Source organism: Periplaneta americana, chromosome 16, assembly GCF_040183065.1.
Source record: "Periplaneta americana isolate PAMFEO1 chromosome 16, P.americana_PAMFEO1_priV1, whole genome shotgun sequence".
NCBI lineage: Eukaryota > Metazoa > Arthropoda > Insecta > Blattodea > Blattidae > Periplaneta > Periplaneta americana.
In genome coordinates this window covers 16,426,443-16,448,670 of record NC_091132.1, presented here as the reverse complement: position 1 = coordinate 16,448,670, position 22,228 = coordinate 16,426,443, and the positions used below count along the sequence as shown (strand labels likewise).

General features: G+C 33.1%; 1 protein-coding gene across 1 annotated transcript in view; it reads left to right on the top strand.

Moving 5' to 3' along the window:
* The first annotated feature begins 1,361 nt into the window (after positions 1–1,361).
* Positions 1,362–22,228, top strand: part of LOC138691576 (transcriptional repressor scratch 1-like) — a 50,829-nt gene continuing 29,962 nt past the window's right edge. Inside the window, exon 1 of the mRNA XM_069813677.1 lies at positions 1,362–1,496. The gene's annotated coding sequence lies outside the window, so the exon portion shown is untranslated. The remainder of the gene's footprint in view (positions 1,497–22,228) is intronic.

Here is a 22,228-nt window from a genome sequence, read left to right as displayed (position 1 = left end):
ATAGGCATATATTGAAGATTATTATTGTTTTTATACCTCTTATAACAAATAAAATATATGTAATGCACTTAATTTGAATTTTAGAAACATAAACATTGATCGACCTCACTCCGCAATATTTTAAAATCGATCTTAAACTAAAAATTAAATGGTGATCGACTTTACCCTATTTAAGCAGGTAACTTCGATCACAAGTCAAATAAAAAAACAGTTTTTTATAGATTGTAATTCAATTCTTGTAACGTGTCTTCATAAGTGAAGGATATGACGACAAAATGCTATTTTCTGAGGAACTTCACTCCATTGCATAACCTCAATATCATTTAAAAAAATTGCAAAATTTTGATCGACTTTACCCTCTTCTACGGTACCATGGAATGTTAATAAATACAATACCATACAATACAATAGAGAAGAACCGGTAATATAACTGTTTCATAAATTCCAAATTTCAGCTTTTTTGAGAGCAGACTGGATGACAAAACGTACAAAGTGAAAATGTAAATTGAAAGTTTCAGTAATTCTGTAAATAAATTATTTTCAAAAGTAACGACATAGATCTTATCATTTATATCACTGAAATCTATTAACAAAGAAAAAAATCAAACTGAAAATATTTAAATACAAAGTAGTAGAATGTTTTCGCATTTTCTCGAAAAACACGATTTTGTAGCTACGTTTGTAGACCCCTCAAATAAACTACATTCAAGTGCTTCCTTTCTGTCGTGTTGTTTGTTGTGCTGCAGCACTGAATTGTGGTCTTAATCCTGCATATTGTTTCTTGCGTCATCTCATCTTGCAAAGCTATTAGAGTGTTCTTATAGCTCCTTGCTTCTTGTACGCCACATTGGTAAACCAGAATTCGGTAGCTACTCGTTATGCATCTCTGGCTTCATTTCTTGTTGACACGGAAAGCCCAGCGGGGTGGTAATTTTCATCTTGTATGCATTTACAAATTAGATCGGCGAAAGGGCCGAACTTTACAGCCAATATAGGTCTATTGTTGATTTAAGTTACATGTACTTATACAACTTCCCTCAATTTCTTTTCATTACACCCCAGAGACCATTTTAATACGGAAAGAGGGGTGCAAAATCCACAAATTCATGACATGAGGATCTAAAATAAGATTAACAGAAGAGCAACAGGCCCCCCTCTATAACGATCGCGCCGGGTCCGCCATTTTGTCGCTTGATGCGCGCGGAACATTCGGTTTTGGTATCCCCTTCGTGACGTCATAGCTGCAGTGGAACCATTTGAACCCCCCCGAACGGCAGAACCCCCTAACCCTCCTCTCTGCCACCCCCGCCTACACCCGGGGTTGGCCGCATGCCCGAGGAATCTCTGCAGTCGGTTCCAGACCCCAGCCCAAGAGAAGAGGCCAGGCCCTCTGCCGCGAAGGCCCGCTTCCAACTTCCGCCGAACTTGCCAACAAGTAAGATGGAGGCAGATGTCCACCTCTGCGTAGGCTGCAGACGCCGCCACGACGTCAGCTGGTAAGGTTCTTTACGTCAACTTTGACAGGAAATGCATGCGATACCCATATTCGGAAAAGTCAATAGATGCGCCATCTGACGAAGAAGTAAAAAAAAGTGGCTACAATATCGAGCTGAACACTAGCAGCTCGTATATATAGCCTATGTGTGACCTACATTTGAAATCTATCCCAGAGGACGCACTAATTCAGTCTCTAACAGCGACAATTTCGTATTATTAACAGCTTGTGGTAAGTTATAACATAGGCTATACGAAACAGTGAAGGAAATTTCTCAGGGACGTACAGCTTGCAAGAGATGCGCGGGCAACTTGCGCGGTGATATTTCTCAGAGCGAAAATTCACGGACCTCGCCATTGTTACACTTGACATAAAAACTATAGAATTATGATTTATGTATTCCTAATAAACACAAAATATCATTTTTATAAACATCTACGCTACTTAAAACTTTGTTCTGAATGTTAATTTATGCAATATTTTATACATTAGCTACAACAGCAGTTATATAAATAATATTGCTTTACAACAATGTAAAATCGTGATTCATTGCTTTTAAAGAAAATAATATTCTGTAAAAATACAAAGATCGGGACCTATTAAAGTCACAGAGTAATACATAAGTTAAAGCCATAAAAGTTAAATTTAATACAACAAATACTCGAAAAATAATGAAGTTTTTAATTGTAAAATTAAAAATAAAAATATATCAGCATTAAACAGGACTTCATAATGCAGTTTATGAACGTAATTCTTCTCATATTTTACGATTAAGAAGTATTTTCATACTAATTTATCTTGTTTTGGAGGTGATTGATTGTTGTTCCGCTCTTCTACCGTGTTTTGTTTTTCCGTTAATGCAGTCATATTTTGCGTGAATTATATAAATAGGTTGTAGTGTTATTCGAGAATAAACGTAATGAGACGTAATAAAAGGGTTTCAACGTATTTAGTTTGTGAAGGTAAGTCACTGGAACTTTCTCAATTGTGATAAACGTTCAAATATGTGCAGAATTAATAATATTTAATTATATTATAATTTAATTAAAATGCAATTCTAGTGAGCATTGTCCGTATCTTTCATGATCCACGTTGATGTAATCACATTGTTTATGTTAATTTAAACTATTTTGACTTCAAAATTGATAACATTAGGATTAAAATTTAATTTAAAATGGAGTAAGTAATAATAATATTCAACTAGACTACATTGTGAAGTTCTTAACCTTACTGTTTATAGGCCTATACTAAAATGTTATAACCACATATCATTCCCATAATAATTTACTCAGTTGATCAGATATCTATTACTAATCAAATAAATTAAAGAAATATTGTTGAGTGACTCTTAACGTAGCGTGTACTTAAATCATTACTTTAGCCATAAATAAATGTAAGACAAAAAACAAGCTTAATTTTCTGTATAAACTGGTATGAAAGTTGAAATTATGAAACACATTGAAGTTAAAAGTTTAATTATTTATTAACTTTTACTAAATGAAGTTTTTATTGTGTCGGACTCGATCATTAATGTAAATATACTATGAACTCATGGTGTTCCACACACCGATGTGACAGAATAATTTAATTATTTATTGACGGTAGAAGCAAAGAACTTCAAAATTATATTTATTGATAAAGAGTAGGCCTACGTCTACTTTCATACGGCAAGCAACTGCATTTCTTACAAATAACCAAAATTTTCTTTAAACCACTATAAATTCTGTCCTTACAGCATTAATTAAAAATATATAATTTTTTAAGTGTGGCATAATGTAAGTAAATATTGTGTCTATAACCAATTGAACGAAAAATTTTCATTGTTAAGCCCTTTTGCCAAAGAAAAGTAGGCTACATTCTGACAGCAGTAGGTCCTAAAGTAAATCTCTAGTAACAACAAAAATGAAAGTAATAGTTTTGGCTTAAAATATAAATTTTAAAATGAAGAATAAACTGCATATGAATTTTATGTAACTGCTTAGGAAAGATGAAACTGTTTACAAAACATCAGCACAAAGACACTTACATGCAAATAGTATTTTTGGAATTTTGAACAATAGGTTTCAATTTTGTACGGCTTATTTAGGCCTACTTGAACAAATATCCTACGTTATTAGCGACTTGCTCATCTCCTGTGAAACATTTTTGTTGTAATATTTGAATTTTACTGATTTCTCACCCTTTCTGTTTCTATTAAGACCTACATAAAATTGACTTTCTTCAAATGCTAGTTCACTAAGGCTAAACAAAGCTTCACTAACGACGAAACAAAACTGCTAACATGCGAAAAAATATTTCCCTTAGAATAAGAAAAAAATTAGAAGGCGCGAATACGTAAAGTTCCAACACAGTGTAATTTTTAATTTCCTTGTTAGCTTTTGACGATTCTATGGGAATATGATAATTTCTTCTTATTGTGCTGTCGGCAGTTCTGTTCAAATAGGCTTATTTATGGCAGTGGTTTCCAAAATTTTTTTTGGGTGCGACCCACTTTTGGGCGAGGAATTTGTTTGTGACCCCCCACTACCGTATCGGTACTTAACCACATTAAAAAAATACAAATCTCTGTAAAATCCGATAACAACGATAAATTTACTCAAAACCATTGGATACCACCCAACTTCTAATGTAACAGTACTTGCAAGACAAGAAATCGGGTTATGCAAACCTATTTTCCAATTCTCTTTGACTTCGTAGACTGACCCACCTTGTTTATAGTTTTCGTGTGAACGACCACAAATATTATCAGAAAACGCAGGCTCCAAATTTATAAAATTTTATAAGGAAATGAATTTACAAGTGAACAAAAATTACAAGGTACCAGAACAAGACTTATTAGAGCTTAAATATCTGATAAAAGTATGAAAAAGATTACTAATAATATTTTTCAAACCAGTTTTATCAAAGCATGAAAAAAAAATTCTGCATAACATTGTTATAGTCTCTCTGACATCTTCAATATTTTTCCTGAATGTAATAAACACTTATTTCTGAAAAGTAGACTATTCTCAGATAAGTAGAGTTGTTTATTTTAATACAACTAATATATAAAATATATTAAAATTTACATAATGTTTTGTGACCTAATTTTTCTATTTTCAAAGAAATGGGCATTATTGTAGTCTACCTTTTGCATAAATGCATGTTAAATCAGTGTACAAAATTTCAGAATTCTGTCTCTAATGGTTGTGGAGTTATGAAATAATATGTGTGAAAATTTTCAAATTTTGTAAAATTTAATTTAAAGTAAAAAGTGAATTCTTAAAAATATTAGTAGTAATCATTTTTATACTTTTATCGGATATTTAAGTTCTAATAAGTCTTGCGGTACCATGTAATTTTTGTCCAATTGTGATGCCATTTCCTTATAAAATTTTAAAAATTTAGAGCCTATATTTTCTGATAATATTTGTGGTCCTTCACATACATATACCCATAAACACTTCGAATAGCAGCTTGAAATGCGAAGATGTTAACATAGTAAGAGCTAGAGATAAAATCGACGGATTTATAAGGAAACTTGATTTCTGGTCGACACGCGACAAAAAGAAATTTGATTCATTTTAGTGCATTAAAAATTCATTGACAATTTAGCTATGTACTGTATGATAAGACAAATACAAATACTGAGACAGTGCAATTTAGTTTGCACAATTTTAAATAGGCCTAACAGCCTTTGAATATTTTCTGGAATAAACGCAAAACAATTTTAATAAAAAAAAAATCTACCGCTGCTCTCAAAAAAAAAAACGCGAGAAATTGAAAATGAAAACAGTTTGTGAATATTGAGTTCAGATTTAAGAAGTTACTTCTTTTTTTAAACAGCGCAATTACAGCATTTTAGTCTTTTACTTTATTACTATTGAACATATTTATTTTTATGTTCAACATTGTTTATGTTTCTAAGGCGTATTTGTTTTGTTTTGTAAATCATCTCTCGACCTCCCTCAGCTTTTTACACGACCCGCACTTTGGGAACCACTGATTTATGGGATTTGATAAAGTTAGTGACCTTAGTTGCTTTTGCAAATAATTATAACGCTTAGTCTATAAAATACAAAATAATTGTCTTCATCTATAAAAAGAAAATAATTGTTACTTAAATTTATGATCACAGAATTGACTAGCAAATACAATGAAAATTTATCACACACGCATTTTCATCCCGGCAGTCTTTGTACAGTGGCATCAGCCTATTTCAATGGCCGTGCATCATGCTACGCCTCATTTACGGCTTAGCGAAGGGGATTTTGTCACATCAGTGACAGCAATCACGATTATTAGGGCCTATCACTATTATCTTTTCTTTTCGTGTAGGTACTCTGCTGTTATTGCAACACTCTTGAATATAGATGTTCATTTAGATTTATTTTCGTCCAACTTCATTTATTCCGCCATTATTCTTTAAAACGTAAGTCCTAAACATAATTGAAACTTAAAAAGTATAAAACTATTATATAAAAAAGACCTTTGGGGAGGCCGAGACGTAGATGGGAGGATAATATTAAAATGGATTTGAGGGAGGTGATATATGATTATAAAAACTGGATTAATCTTGCACAGGATAAGGACCGAAAGTGGGCTTATGTGAGGGAGGCAATGAACCTGCGGGTTCCTTAAAAGTCATTTGTAAGCAAGTAATGTAAGGCCTATTGTATATTGTGGATTTATTTGTCACAAATACTAAAAGCACTGCAGCGATATAAGAAGTGTGTAAAGCGTTCAGCTTGAACTTTGCGCTAATATAACACGGTTTGAGCCCAGCCTAGAACAGTAATGCTTGTCCGTTTTCAGTGTATCGATATTGTGGTTACGAGGGTGGAAGTTTTACTAGACGTTCAATATCAGATTAAGAAAAAAGAAATTGAAACCAATCTTAGGGTAGGCCAAATCATCAATTAATTAGCCTACAGACCTACTTGAAATTTTCATAAAAAATCTCAGGAATTTCTATCTCTCATTCATGGAACATACTCCGATCAACGAAAAAAAATACTATCAAAAATCACAATAAAATTACTAGACCTAAATTTATTAACATTTCATTATGATTGAAGCCTGAAATTAGATGAGACAATAATTGTAGCCCAAGCGTATCGAATAATCTGAAATTGAGTGTTCAGAAGTACATAGTTTAGCATTACATATCCGTACATACGCTCTATAGCTTTTTATGAATGTGGATGAATTATCCAAGGCTAAAATTTCATACATGATGATATTAGGCCTAATAAAACGAAAAAAAAAATCGATTTTTGGGAACAGGACAACATTCCTTATAGGCCTGAGTTTACATATGTCTTACTAGTTTCAAAAACACAGAAAAATTCTAGAAGAATAATTTTTTTGGATGGTAACACTAATCTAATCTACTAAAAATTCTTCACAGTATTTAGTTCCTGAGAGTAGAACAACATCCACTACATTCATTTAGAATTTGGTAACTGACTCGTTCTAAATTAGGGCTATTCAATTTTGAACATAATGACTGACGAACCGAAAATTGTTGTCTCAGTTTTTTTTTTTTGACTGGAACAATATATAAGTCTATGAATGAAGTCATATAAATTATTGTAACAATTAACAAAAAAAAAATCGAGACAAAATAATTTGCCCTTTACCTTCTACTCTATTGAAAATTAATAGGCCTATAGATACAGCTAGGCGATCTAAGAATGGCTTGGGTAGGTAAGAAATAATTTTAAATTACGGTCAATGACTTTAAGTACTATATTTCTGACTGAAGATCAAGTTGATCTCTCATATTCCAAAGTTAATTTCAAACCTGCTGTTACAAGAAATAACTGAGAACTACAACATAAATAGTCTATATCAGGAACTATCGAGAAAAATCCAAAGTAGTATTGAATAATGAAATAAAAGAACAGATTCATATTTTCAATTACATAGTGAGTCAATGTCTTTTAACAAAGGCGAAGTACAGGAATTTCAAACTCAGTTTTACACATTGGGACATTGTATGGGGCAGAAAAGTGGACATTACGACGAAGCGAATAGAAGCATTTGAAATGTGGATTTGGAACAGAATGGAACGTGTGAAGTGGACAGACAGAATAAGAAATGAAGTTCTGCTGGAAAGAGTAGGTGAAGAAAGAATGATGCTGAAACTGATCAGGAAGAGGATAAGCAATTGGTTGGGTCACTGATTGGGAAGAAACTGTCTACTGAAGGATGCAATGGAAGGAATGGAGAACGGGAGAAGAGTTCGAGGCAGAAGAAAATATCAGATGATAGACGACAATAAGATATATGGATCATATGAGGAGACAAAGAGGAAGGCAGAAAATAGGAAAGATTGGAGAAAGCTGGGTTTGCTGTGAAAGACCTACCCTTGGTCAGAACACTAAATGAATGAATGAATGTAAGTTTTTTTGCAAATCTCTTCGAAGATCTGAAAGAATCGTAATCATTTTGTGAGCCATACATCTAAAAAAGATGGAAAGGTTTTTTTTATCGAAACTTCGTTAAAATAATGTTAAATTAAACTTAAAGAATTTTTTTGCATTACAAAATAACATTTATATTCATGATACTTATTTTCAAATGTTTAATTTAGATTACTTTGGCATAGTTCATTTCCAAAAGCAAACTAATAAACGCTCTTGAAACTGTGCTTTCACGAAATGATTAGGCCTACTGTTTTTAGCAAATTGAATCCTAGGAATAACATTGCTTTTAGTGTTAAGGCCATTAAGCCTTCTCTTCCATTCAACCAGTTTTGTCTCTGTAATTGCAGAATTAAGCTTATAGGCCCTATTACTCCGAAATGTTATTGACGTAAATTAGGCCTACTCATAGAATTTGTGAACCTCTGCGAAGATTTACAACTGTAAATAATTTAAGGAATGGGTAGGCCTATCTACAATTAATCTTCACTCCGGAGGATACTAATGACTGTGGAACAAAATGACGGTCTTATTATGCCTAGAATTTAATGCTAATCAATTTTATACAAATAAACCCCCTTCTCTTTTACTGAAAGAGCGGTTTTATTTTTAACAAAAGTTCAGCGTTTTGAAAGGTCGACTGGGTCTCCAACAATCCATATGCAGGCTATATATAGGCCTACGGGGTGAAGAAAAATTGGTCGATACGCACTCCACCATGCGATTCTTTGGCGAAAACGAGAACATTCTACAACTGAACGAAGATAGCCCTATGCAACAACAGTCCAACCAGCAAGTTTGTAAACATGAGATTTTGGTGCCTTGTGTAAGCAAATAGTTTAAACTATCTCAAGAAATAGCTGAATACATGGTCCCTTAATGTCTACTCTCAACAATGAGTTTTAGTTCTTGCTCGCTTGCTTTTCCTCCATTTTGTATTCTGCGACAACAGGCCAACAGACAATTTGTTACTGTAAAATTTACATCATGTTTATTATAATGGTAAAAAATAATGTGTTTGGTATTGCAATTTATTTTCCATGCTCACAGTTAATTGGACATGAACAAAATTAATATTCCTGAATTTATAATTAGTATATTAAACTAAATACTTCAATATCTCTAAAAAGTGATATTGCGCATTGGTGTGTTGATGTATAAATCTGTACAATTTACGTAACAATCTTATGTATTTTTTACACAAAATAAAAAATTGAAATCTCGTACAATGTTGCAACTCTGAAATTACACTCGGATGATTTTCTCTCAGTTCAGCAGGTTTGGTGAATGACGGCTAGAGTTTTGGCTTATGGAGAAGGGGTTGCAGGTTCAATTCCAAGTGTCAGTCATATTTTTTAGAGAATTAAATTACAAATATGTTAAATAATTATGAAAAAAGTTCAACTCTATTTTAAGTTCATGCATTCTATTCTTTTTATTGTCGCCCATCCGTAGTAGAAGCTGTGATCACCGTATTCTATATTGATCGATTTTTGCGTTTTGTCCGTCTATAGGCCATATTATTACGATGTACCAAAGTGCAATGATATTTCCATGCAGAAATTTTGCGTCATCATAATTATGATTATGGATGAGTGGAACAGAGAAAAATTCTCTCCGGCACAGGGATTTGAACCCGGGTTTTCAGCTCTACGTGCTGACGCTTTATCCACTAAGCCACACCGGATTCCCATCCAGATATCGGATTGAATCCTCTCAGTTTAAGTTCCACCTCTCGGATTCCCTCTAGTGGCCTACCCTCATGCACTGCGTCATAGATGTATGACAGTGGCACAATGTCCACACATGTGCAGAGGTGCTCTCGTTATGAGTGACTAAGTGGCCGGGATCCGACGGAGTAAGCGCTGTCTTAAATCACTAAGTGATTGTTAATCGCATATCATTATATTATTACGATGCACCGAAGTACAATTATATTTCCGTGCAGAAATTCTGCGTCATCATTTATGATGATGGATGAGTGGAACAGGGAAATATTAACTTCAGAGGACTCCTTAATAATTGGACATTTACACTGTATAATGCAACAATCAGAGTTATGTAATTTAATACTTAATATAGGTGTAGATGATTATTTTCTTCTATCCCCATTTCTCTTTTGTCTAGCACTGTTTTTTGAACTTCTATTTATGCCTGTATTTTCTGTATATTATGAAATTTCTTGATAGTTCGTATTTCTGATCTACATAGACTTAATAACGGTGGAATCGTCACAATTCTATATAATTTTATTTCGGTATTATTCTTATCTTGTTTTATTACGTAATATAATCTAATAATATTTTATTTAGAATTCAGTCTAATTGACATATTACAGTTTAAAATCAATAACACAAATGTAAATGATCATTGCATATTATATTGTTTTATTACGCAAATTTCTTCTTCTGGTCCTGCAGGCGCGTTGGAATGTGGCTATTTTCTCTTAAATATCCTGGCTTTATTTTCTCTGAAGAACTCAGGTGGAGAGCGTGTTCTTGAACTTTCCTCCAGTCTGTATTTGTTACGAAGAATGTCTAACGAACGACACATAATTGTTTTTCTTTTTAATAAATTATTGTAACACATCTGAAAGTTGTTTTCGTTTTAAACAGAATGTATATTTCAAGCTAAACTAGACTACAAGAGAAACGTTCTCACGTCTAGCGTTTATAATACAAATTGGGATCTTCTGGGACGAATAAATTTCGAAATAAGACTTCCCATATGAAGTCTGCACTTTCCTTATTTCGAATGTTCATAATTAAAATGTAATTTACTTTAGGTGAAGTTTTTATTGTCCATTAGTTCTGGCTGTGTGGAAGCTCTCCCGAGATATATGGACATGGATTGACAACCTGTAATTACCATGAATTACGAGCCACGTTCTCATTACGTGAATGTACAATCTACATTAATTACACCTCACTCAACAGTCATTTTTTATCTTGGCTTACAATATATGGGAATTATATTCCTTGTTCAAAATGACGATTGATATTAACAAGGAAAGAAAGCGTAATAATCCGTAAGTTTATGGAAATGTAAAATAAAACACAAAACGATTCACGTTTACTCGTTAAAGGACACAATACAAATTTAATTCTTCTCAATATGACGATTTTGTAATTATATGAGTAGGTGAATTTATATACTTTCAACAACGCTTCATGAATATTTCTGTCTTGTATTAAGTATCAACACTAACCCTTTGTGCTTTAATAGTATATTGTAAAACCCTTCTGTATATATTTCAACTAGACTGTGACTATAATTAAGACTTTACAGTGAAAAGAAACGGATCTATGAACCAACAATCCCGTTCTATAAAGATAAATATAGCCTGTTCCACATTGATGTAATAGGTCTGATGGTGGGAGCACGAGGTATCATACCCGCCTTCTTTGCCAACAAATGTAAAAACCTGGGGCTAACACACAGCATTGTGAAGGAAATAGCCGTTAGTGCCCTCAAAGGATCGGTTCAGATATTGAGAAATCATTTCTATGGGAGTGATAATGGAAATTTCAAGTTATCTTAACCGATGGCTGTTGATTGGTTTAGATATCAATGCCAATAAATCCGTGCTATTATTTTTCTCGCGATATATAGCATTCAAATTATTCTAACCTATCTGATGATATATTTTGCCCCCCTTTCTTAACTGTAAATGAGCACAAACGCTATTTAGGTGTAAATTTTTCTGATATTTTGTATATTCGATTCCCTAACCGTTTCAAATGTATATCCTTTTACCTTTTAGGTGTGTTTCCAAATTATATGTAATACGCTTTGTCAAATCAGGCAACCTTTTCATAAGGGAACCTAAATTTATATTTATATATAGGGCCATATTAATAGATATTCTTAGCGCGGGCTTCCGGTGGATGATCAGCGAACTAACATTTTTCGTATTCATAAACCAGTGTTAGCGATATATGATATGATATGATATGATATGATATGATATGATATGATATGATATGATATGATATGATATGATATGATATGATATGATATGATATGATATGATATATGAATCCTGTACAAGTAATCACTCGATAGCCGGGGCTAGTTTAGCACGCTCGTAGCGCGGGCTAGCGAAATGTCTATGAATAGCACCCATAATTTTTTTTTTCATGCTCCATATTCCAGCTGTGAAGCGATGAACAAATACCATGGAACGTGCATGTAGTCTATAGGCTAAATACAATAACTTACAATACAATACCCAATCAATAAATAAATATTCTAATGATGATGATGTTAATGATGATGATGATTATTATGATGGTGATGGTGATAATAACAGTCCACATTAATTACTGTTGAACAGAGAAGCAAACATATTGGCATCGACTCACTAATAGCTGTCACTTACCTAATGGCTCTCAACCAAATGGCTGGGATTCGATTTCTGTACATCCTGGGAGGAATGTAGTAAACAAAGCACTGAGCCATTGAGGGATGCGTTTGTGGTTGCTAAGTTTATATTATTCTATGCGAGATTTCTGTGCTTTGGTCTACCGTTGGAACAAGGTTTGTACAAGCATAGTGACTATGTTGAAAAGTAACGCGTACCAGTTGCCTACTGGTGTGTATCAGTATATCTGCCTGTGAAATAAAGTTTGTCCATGAGAGCTTAGTTACCGTACTTTTTGAAGCACCCTAGTATACTGAGCTTACTTGAGAAGACGATAACCATTGCTAACATCACCATCATGTACAAAAGAGGACTTATAGTTACTTAATTAGCTTTTATAAACTAGTGGCTTGTGCAGCAAACGCTGCAAACTAAGTTCATTAGACGTTCAAATAAAAATTTTCCAGATTTATTTTCAATGAAGGAAACCAGACATTTTGGAAGTTATTTGCTTCCATAATAATGAAACATACTCCTTCTGAATAGTTTTTTTATGCCAAATACTTTTTCTTGAACATATCCACCTTAGTTTTTTGAGTTTCAACGCGAAAACGCAAGTAACAATGTCAGGACGATCAGTGGGTTTTTCATGTGGGAGTAAAGCAATAGCTATTTCAGGTTATTGTGGATTGTAGGTTTGTAGGCCTCTTATTTTATCAGTAAGTAACACCTTTTGGTCTTTCCTTAGGAACTGTAATTTTTGCGTTCTCTCGAGCCAATACTGAAGAGAATGACGCATATAAATATCTATACCACACTGTCATTAAATGTATGAAAAAGATCCAACCCCACTTGATCAATAACTATAAAAATATTTGATTTATATTAACAATATTATCTTACGTAAGTTTTGTAGCCGCCACACTGTAAATTATAGAAAATATCAAGATCTAATTTAAGATATTCTCTACATCTACTTACATAACCCCAAAAGTTTCACTTTCATATCATTAGTATAGGATTAATATGTATAATTAATGAAAAATACTCACATCATGGCATTAACTATAATAATATTTCATTTATAATGGTAATAATGTCATCAAGCCACCTCAAGTTTTGTAGATTTTAATATCCAATACACAGCTTTACTCAGAAAATTACACACCGCAAAATCGGACCTTTAAATTAATTTAGTAAGTCTTGAAGTTTTTAATAATCAATTGAATTTGAACTCTAAACAAAATGTCAGCAATCCTGCAGGTCATGTCCTTCGTGTAATAGCCTATTGTTTATTGCAGTGTGTGCTTTGTTTTATTCTGAAATACAATAATTAGTTCTCAAAATTGACGAAAGATGGATTTTGGAAAATAGGACAATTATGTAGGAAAACTAACGTTTCACTGAAAGTTGCTATTTTTTCTGAAAATCCTTGGATGGTAAGCTTCAAAATGACGGGTCATTCATTAAAATCCGTTCAGCCGTTTTCCCGTAATTTTCATTACCAGTTCAAATTATATATATATATATATATATATATATATATATAGATGATCCTCTCTCTACTGTCATCTTGAGATTATCCACAATCTTGTCTACATTCTTACATAAGAAAACTTCCTTAATTTTTTCCTTCGTCGTTGTCGATATTTGTCATCGTTCTTCTCTTTTTTCCTCATTCTCTTCCTAATCGTACTGCTTCTCCTCCTCCTCTTCGTCACCACCACCACCACCACCACCACCACCACCACCAATCACAAGTATAGGTCCTATAATTTTTCATATAGTGCATCCTCGTTGGCGAGTTGGTATAGCGCTGGCCTTCTATGCCCAAGGTTGCGGGTTCGGTCCCGGGCCAGGTCGATGGCATTTAAGTGTGCTTAAATGCGACAGGCTCATGTCAGTAGATTTACTGGCATGTAAAAGAACTCCTGCGGGACAAAATTTCGGCACATCCGGCGACGCTGATATAACCTCTGCAGTTGCGAGCGTCGTTAAATAAAACGTAACATATAGTGCATCTGTGTTAGTACTGAAAATAAAATCTTTGTACATTTGAATAATTATAACTCTTATACAAAAAGATTATTCCTTCCTGTACATTTCTAGAAGCTGAATTATTAGGATTTTTTATGATTCATTCTTCCATGGAGGATTACTTACAACTCACTTTCGAAATTTCGTCCATCTACCATTTATCCTTGCAAACATAGCCGTTCCGGGGTTTTATGTGTGCATGCAATAAAGTACGTGGCTCGCAGAAGCATAGCATAAATCACACCAAACGGTAACGTCTGTATTCTAATGCAATCATTTCCAATATATATATTAATATTACTCTGTATACATGTGAATCAAAATATAAACACTGGTTTGAGCTTAGACGTAAAACCAAATATTTTGAGAAACAAAAATATGTTGCTTTACGTAACAAGTGCATGTAAAATATACATTTTCAGTAAACTAAATTATTGCCCTTAGTGAGTAGGATTAAAATAGATCCTACATGTTAGCTTCCAAACATAATGACGAAGATGTATAAATATTTCATAGTTTGCGAAGGAAAGTTTTCCTAGGTAGCAAAGGAATAAGAAAATACAAAGATAAAAGTGGATAAATAGCCCATATTCAATGAAAAAGAAATGCAAATAGGTTACTCTCAAAGAAGTGCTTTCAAGTTGATTTCTTTCATGAAATTTTTAATCTCTCTTAGATGATCAAAAGATTTCTTGAAATAGAAAAGTTTAATTTATAATTCAAATTGTTATTTAATTTACTTCCTTTTTCCCTGACATCATTACTTTTTGTTAAAGAAAATAGTTCGTTTAAAATAGAAATTTATTTTTAAGCTTCTAATATGAATATAACATATCGTTCATGTGATTCGTAATTGATGGGGATATAAAAGAACAGAATGAGTCATTTTCTAACTACATTGGGGCTGATTTATGAATATGATATTAGAAAATGAGATATACTTTCCTGTTGCCTACAATTTGTGTTTTATAATGTTTTCAGACCTTTCACCGTATCTTATGCATGATTCTTCTTAGCATTCCTCTTAATATTTTCATAACATTATTTCATTTGTTTCATAGTTCATTTGTTTTCACATCCAAATGACAATTGAGATCTTGAGTTAAAGAAAATCATGTTTATTCCTTTTCCAATTTGGAAGTTGCATCACTACGTTTGTCAACTACATTTTTATAAATTAGTTGTTAGGTCTACTAAAATATGTTTCTCATTTGAGGTGAAATTATTGCATCTTACAATTTTTCCTCGATTTTCAATAATTATAATAGTGTCTAATACATCCACAATAATAAAATACAATTTCCCGCTAAAACAAATGACTACATCGTAACTATAGGTACATATTCAGACAACTTTCAATCACTGCCTCTTTGATTCCTTATCTATTTTTCTAATATTTTAAAATGTATTATTTTTAGATCTGAAATCGAGTGTCTTGTTTAAATAAGAATATCGATGTTATTGAACAGCAACGTCGTATGTCAAAAAATGTGAACGAAATAACATTTCACTTGATTCCATTCAAGGAAATTTTCTCGAATTATTCTGTAAACACATCTTAGATCAATTTTTAAATAAAAACTTCATAAGAAGGGATTTAAATATAATTTATCCATGACCATAACGAAAAACATGCCTTTACTAAATACTTTTGCGTGTGTAAAGTAGGCTATTATTCAACATTACTTTATTTCACTAGTGAGATAAAGACTTTATCTCACAGTTCATTAGTAGGCTATTTTCCTAGTACCCGGGTACACACGTATACATTTCCATTGAACTATTACTCAAGAAGTTAATATATTAGTTACTAGATGTCACTACCTCTACTTCTTTATTACCATTTCTTAAATATACATACACTCAATCCTTCTCTTTTCTCTATCTGCTACGTCGTAATTTGTACATTACATCCATATCTAATATGCATCTTTTTAAAATTTTGTAATAATTTACCTTTTGGGATACGAGGAGACTTGAACCTACGAAGTTGGGTTTATAGGATTTTAAAACAACACGCGTTAGCCAACTGAGCTAAACAGACACGATGATCAATGAAGTTTTAATATTCCTCTTAAGTTTACAGAAGTAAAATGTGAAATTATTTTAATCACATTATTTCCGTGAACACTTCTAAATAATCCCTGAAACTTCAAAAAGACGAAAATACACGTTTAAAGTGAAAAAATATATATTAAAATTATATAATTAATTATAATTTGTTATTTATCCAACGCCTTAGATACCATTCTTTACTAATCATGGCCTCCTACATCATGACCTACCTAGTAACGTGTTGATTCTAAAATCCATGTCATGGTATGTGATTACATGAGGACTTATTTTCAACATATTTTCTTTTATAAAACATAATTTTTCGTTATGGTCATGGATAAAATTATGTATGGTACTTGTGAGCGTGATCTTTATTGCACTCGTGTAATTTAAGCACTCGGCTGACGCCTCGTGCTTAAATCTTTCCACTCGTGCAATAAAGATGCACTTACCTCACAAGTACCATAAATAACTATTTATGTCAGACGTTTGTTCGTTTTCAAGATTTTTTTTCGCGCTCCTGTAATATTGAGTTTTTCGATATACGAGAAAGCTGTTCAACAACATCGATATATTTCTCCACGTACCGTGAATATAAATATATATTGATATTGTTAAACGTTGAGACGAATTTTCATATTCTAGCAATCGTGCTGAACATTATACGGACCAATTTAATAAAAATTGAAGGGTTAGTAACGCATCTCAATAGGTGTTCACAGCAAGGAGTCTCTGAACTGATGTAAATACTTCTCAAATTCTGCGGTATCGCTCAACGGCTACACGGTGTTTATATTAAGGCACGAAACAACGGAAAATAAACGGATAGGTTGAGTATTCAACGTATTGGGTCTTTATTGGATTTCTTGCACAGGCTGGAATGTAAAAGGGAAGCAATTTCAGAACCTTCCCTTTTACAAAGCGTATTCACTCGAAATTGCTGTTTTCGTGTAGAATGAGGAAATAAGTGCATCGTACAACTTTGCTTAAATATAATAACACAAAATTATTATTAGAAGCTTGTATTATCTTTTCTGTCTACAATATTTCGCATATTACACGTTTTTAGATTCGCGAAATAGAAATAGATTAACAAATTATTGTTAATTCACTGAGTTTTGCTCTCCCAAACAAAACAAAACAAAACACTACACATATATAATGTAACAACATCCATAGCAACGTTATGAAACAAAATAATGTCGCATTCAATACACTTTTATTATGTACATTTTGCTCATGTAAAATAGAGATCCTAAAAGTAGGCGTACTTTATTAATTTATTATATTAATTTAATATTATATTTTATTAATTTTTTTTCTAGAAACCGTGAAGTGAAATCCCAAAACCTACATCTTCAGTTGATTCAAACGTAAATTTCAACCTATCAGCACATTTTTATATTGCTGTAAGTTATCTTTTCTCGCAAAACCCATCAAGATGGTGTTCAATAGTTTTATTTATAAAAGGACTATTTCATACCACACATTGAGGATGAACTCCATACTCGAAAAACATAACACTTTAATCCGAATTTAACCTGTTCTACGCTCTTTTATACCTTGAAGTTAATAATATTTCCTTTCACTCGTTCTTATGGAATAAATTCTAAGATGCAGTAAGTGCATCCAGCCAGCTTTTCACATATTGTTGCATAGAAACGAAAATAATAAACAGCCTACGCATGTCATTAGTAGTAATTATCGTATTGTACGCATGAATTCTTACGCTCTTGAATTGACATGGTTAATATATTACGTTCAGTTCTAAAATTATCCAAATCTAAAAGTCAATATTACCCATATGTTACCTATTTATATGTAAGGTTTTAAATGATTATATGTATGTACTTAATCTGTGAATTATAATATAATAAATATCAAAATAGTACCTATTTCTATTCTGTGACTTCATATAATTTTAGACTTATGTATAGTGACAGAAAATGATTTTGAGTTAGCATGAATTCTTTTTGAACCTCGCAATATATAAGTTATTCGGTCCTGCTGACGTTTCACATTTCTGAATTGGGGCTAGCATTCCCTTACTTGCACTATTTACCGCTTAAAACACAGACGAATCGTGACCTTAATACATGCTCTTAACTACATATGTCTTTCATGTCCCTTCACTTTCAATTATACTTTCTTCAATTACTCTCATATAGTTTTTCTGAGAATTTCCCGAATTGTTAGGTAAGATAGAAATACTTAAAAGTCGTTTACCTGATATCCCAAAAAAAAAATGTACAACAGAAAAATATCACTATAAATAATGGAAAAATAATATCTAGGTAACAAAATTTGAAACCTACAATTAAAAAAAAAAACAATAATAAAAGAAAATCTAAAACCTGAGAAATAAAATTAAAAAAAAAAACAGAACAAAAAACCCTAAGTAGGCTTACAATTAGAAATGATTATGTAGCATATTCTGTACAAGGAAGCTTGCAAAATATTATCCCACAGTAAATTATTGCCCTCATTTCGCTAAAAAAAAAAAATAGCATCCTTGTCAACAATTTATTCGACTGTAAATAGCAGTGGTAGATTTCAAAAAGGCATATGACTCGGTTAAGAGAGAAGTTTTATATGATATTCTTATGGAATTTGGTATTCCCAAGAAACTAGTTCGATTAATTAAAATGTGTCTCAGTGAAACGTACAGTAGAGTTCGTATAAGTCAGTTTCTGTCAGATGCGTTTCCAATTCACGGTGGGCTGAAGCAAGGAGATGCACTATCTCCTTTACTTTTTAACTTTGCTCTAGAGTATGCCATTAGGAAAGTCCAAGATAACAGAGAGGGTTTGGAATTGAACGGGTAACATCAGCTGCTTGTCTATGCGGATGACGTGAATATGTTAGGAGAAAATCCACAAACGATTAGGGAAACACGGAAATTTTACTTGAAGCAAGTAAAGCGATAGGTTTGGAAGTAAATCCCGAAAAGACTAAGTATATGATTATGTCTCGTGACGAGAGTATTGTACAAAATGGAAATATAAAAATTGGAAATTTATCTTTTGAAGAAGTGGAGAAATTCAAATATCTGGGAGCAACAGTAACAAATAATATAAATGATACTCGGAAAGAAATTAAACACGGAATAAATATGGGAAATGCCTGTTATTATTCGGTTGAGAAACTTTTATCATCCAGGCTGCTGTCAAAAAATCTGAAAGTTAGAATTTATAAAACAGTTATATTACCGGTTGTTCTTTATGGTTGTGAAACTTGGACTCTCACTTTGAGGGAGGAACATAGGTTAAGGGTGTTTGAGAATAAGGTGCTTAGGAAAATATTTGGGGCTAAGAGGGATGAAGTTACAGGAGAATGGAGAAAGTTACACAACGCAGAACTGCACGCATTGTATTCTTCACCTGACATAATTAGGAAAATTAAATCCAGACGTTTGAGATGGGCAGGGCATGTAGCACGTAAGGGCGAATCCAGAAATGCATATAGAGTGTTAGTTGGGAGACCGGAGGGAAAAAGACCTTTAGGGAGGCCGAGACGTACATGGGAAGATAATATTAAAATGGATTTGAGGGAGGTGAGATATGATGATAGAGACTGGATTAATCTTGCTCAGGACAGGGACCAATGGCGGGCTTATGTGAGGGCGGCAGTGGAGTTTATACAGTGACATTAAACAACTGATTTAATATAAAATAAATTTATTAGACCTACCATAACTGTGATTTCAGAAAAACAAAATATTAGCTGAATCTTCTACAGATCAAATTAGTTACACCGCTCTAAGAAAATATCCTAATTTCCTTTTGCAAGGAGGCGGTAGAACGGAAATCTTACAAGTTGCCTCGTACATTACAGCAAAGGCGATGCTATCACGGCCGTGCTTAATAAAGCATACATTAACGGAACAGCGAGCAAAACATGAACACACGATATATCAACTTAATTGAGTACTTCTGCTATTAAATGGTCAGATTAGGCTGCTAAAAGAACGGCGCTCGCTTATCTACACCTGTTTCATGTTCCCGTTTTACTTTTATTTCCAAAGACGACAGACATTTGCGTGTGCGGTGTTGCGTAATATTTTCGCGTGAGCCTGTCGTGCAGGAATGCGGCTAAATTGCAAAGAACAGCAGTTCATGTTGTGGCCACGACTTTACCTCCATTATTATGATGTGTCACATTGATCAGCTCAATAAACTCTCACCTTATTTTAAGTAATTTCAAGGTATGACAATATCTAATAGGCTATACAGATTCAAGTGTCCAGTGACTGTTCTTTTAAGTAATAAGTAGGGACCGGATTTTTAGGTTTTTAAAAAGACCGTTTTAGGTTTTTGAAATAGGTGAAATAATTTTTTTTAGGGTCTGTGAAAGGGTTCGCAAAAACTGCCAGATCGTTAAAAATGTATCTTTACAGTTATTCTTAAAAATAAAATAATATATATATTTAAAGGCAACATGGACCACGAAACTGACCTTTTCAAGAACCAAACTATTTACCAAAATTTTTAAGATTCGAATTTTTTTTCCTTCCCCTTTAACATTATTTCTAGTTTCAATAAATTATTGTAACAATTAACATTTTATCTAATATAATTTGCCTTGATATAACAACACAAATTTCAATTTTCAATAGATAAAAGGTGCAGTTCACACACAACGTTTGAATTGAATTTGTTCTAACTCGATCAAGAATTATTTTAAAAAGTAATAAACAAACAAAAACAACATTATTTACTGATACTGTTCCTGGTTGCAATATATGACTAAATACTTTTCAAGATTGCAAAATTCTCGACTGAGAAATTTTTTCTATTACCTCTCAAAATACATTTGAAGGACGAAAAGGTTATTTTGACAGCATATGACGTCATAGTTGCAAATTTCATCGCTGCCACTGCAGCAGGTACCAAAGGTAACTGACAATTGAAGCTTTCTCCCCTGGAGAATGGAGCACACATTTTCATTTTTTAAACCCGGATTCCTCTGCAATACTTTCTTCAGTATTAATGTGATGGCTTCACCCACGGATCCCGGTACTTGTTTCTGCAGAAGCGAGTCAAAGACACCAATTTCATCTTTCAGTTGTAGCGACGAAGATTCCAAGTACTCAATATATTTTGGAAGGTCACTGAAATGTGCCTTGAGGAAAGCAAGGGAGCCATTGATGTTGTCACAGCTGAGTACAGATTTTGCCTTAGGGAATGAGGCAGCCTCCTCCACGTGGAGTGTGTTCTTTTCTCTCTCTCGAAATGTAGGGTAAACTAGGGTCTGTTGGACAGTCGGGCATGTTGGACACTTTGTACTTTAACGTGTTACCTCGCCACTTGTGGGCACCACATTCTGCTAGAAGTTAATGACGGAAGTAGCCCCACTCGTGGCTACTTCCGTCATTGACTTCTAGCAGAATGTGGTGCCCACAAGTGGCGAGGTAACACGTTAAAGTACAAAGTGTCCAACATGCCCGAGTGTCCAACAGACTCTAGTTTACCCTATTGATATTTCTTTCAAAATAAAAAAAAATCAATATATAACGCAGTAAGTACAGGATAACGCTTATCAATAAAGATTTAGGTTTTATTTAGGTACTAAGGTCCAATTTAGGTTTTTTTTAGGTCCAACATAATTCGCATATACGACTCCTACGATCATGATTCGGAAAAGTATTGAAGAAATTAGGAGTTCAGAAACAAAGAAAAAAATACGTAAAAACCTACAAATCTGGCCCCTAGCAATGAGGTACAGCGGGCACTGAAAAATTGACCACAAGATTTTTTTTCTCAGCGTAACTTACAACATACTGTAGTTGATACATAGCTGCAAATTAATACACAGAAATCCTTGTATTTCTCCAATATGTTAAAATAATTTTAAATTTTCTGACATAATTTA